The following is a 1201-nucleotide window of genomic DNA, read 5'->3' on the forward strand; positions in this document are numbered from 1 at the left end:
TCATGATCAACCCATGGTGAGCCAATTGTTGGGAATTCCCTCCCTTTACTTTGTTGTTGGAGTCTATGAGTGATTGCATCAAGAAATAGGGTATGCTGAGTCTTCTGTGAACTAGTGTTTCTACCCCAAATCTTAATTCTTAAAGCATCCTAAAATGTTATCCATAAACAACACTGTATCTATGGTATGGCAGAAGAGGTGATGGGGTACGATGAATGAGGTGGACAATAATGAATGAGGGTGGTGGATGACATGGAGGAGATCAGATGGAGTGGAGCAATTGGGGTGGCCCGTTGCGGGGGTAAGGAGTGTACGGGATGTTCATCAGGATTGAATACCCCCACAACAATCTCAGGTCGTAGATCTCAGTGAAACACCTTGAAGTCATGGTTAACTGCGGGGGTTGAGCCTGAGTTATAACTCGTGCTCGTTGCTCCCCCACAGAGCACTTTATCTACCTCTCGAACCCACACTTACTTAAATCTTCTGCTATCGCTCGAACTTTAATATGGGTCAGGGCCCCACCTTACATCAGATTTGAATGCCATAAAAAATAAATCATTGTTTTTGAACTCTTGCATTCTCTTTTGATTTTTAAAATAATTTCCTTTTTGCCACCTGACTGTCTGCTTAGTTGAAGGTGGCCAAGTAAACTGTCCACATTTTCACTTATAAACCAACTACCTCATAACCCTTACAACTTTTGATCAAATGATGCATATGAGTGAGTGAGAAGGATACTTACCTGTGGTCTCGATGCCATGCTGCAGTTGTCAAAGATCAGAGGTGTTGCATTGTTTATTTGTTGCATGGTCATTCTTCTTCCTCCTTTGCTATCTCTTGTCTGCTGTCTGGAGCTCCTGGATCATCCTAGTGAAGACCTGTAGCTTATGATTGATATTCTGTGGGATATACTGCTACAGGACCTAACCAACCTACCATTCACCCTTGGATTTCTGCCAGTAGGATTTCGGGGGATCCTGTAGAAAACGAAGTCTTCACCTAAATAGAAGAAATGAATTGAAAAACAATGGAATTGATGGAGAGATGCATGGTAAGGAGTGGAGGAGATGAATATATGTGAGGCAGGGTTCCCTTTGGATCCTCTCTTTTCTCCTTGATTGTCTTTCTTGCCCACCTACGAATAACAGTTATGTCTTTTTTTGTTTTTTTTCTCTTTTTTTTTTTTTTTGAAAAGCAC

This window comes from Pinus tabuliformis, chromosome J, assembly GCF_031772625.1.
Source record: "Pinus tabuliformis cultivar Carrire ecotype Pingquan chromosome J, CPIR1, whole genome shotgun sequence".
Taxonomy (NCBI): domain Eukaryota; kingdom Viridiplantae; phylum Streptophyta; class Pinopsida; order Pinales; family Pinaceae; genus Pinus; species Pinus tabuliformis.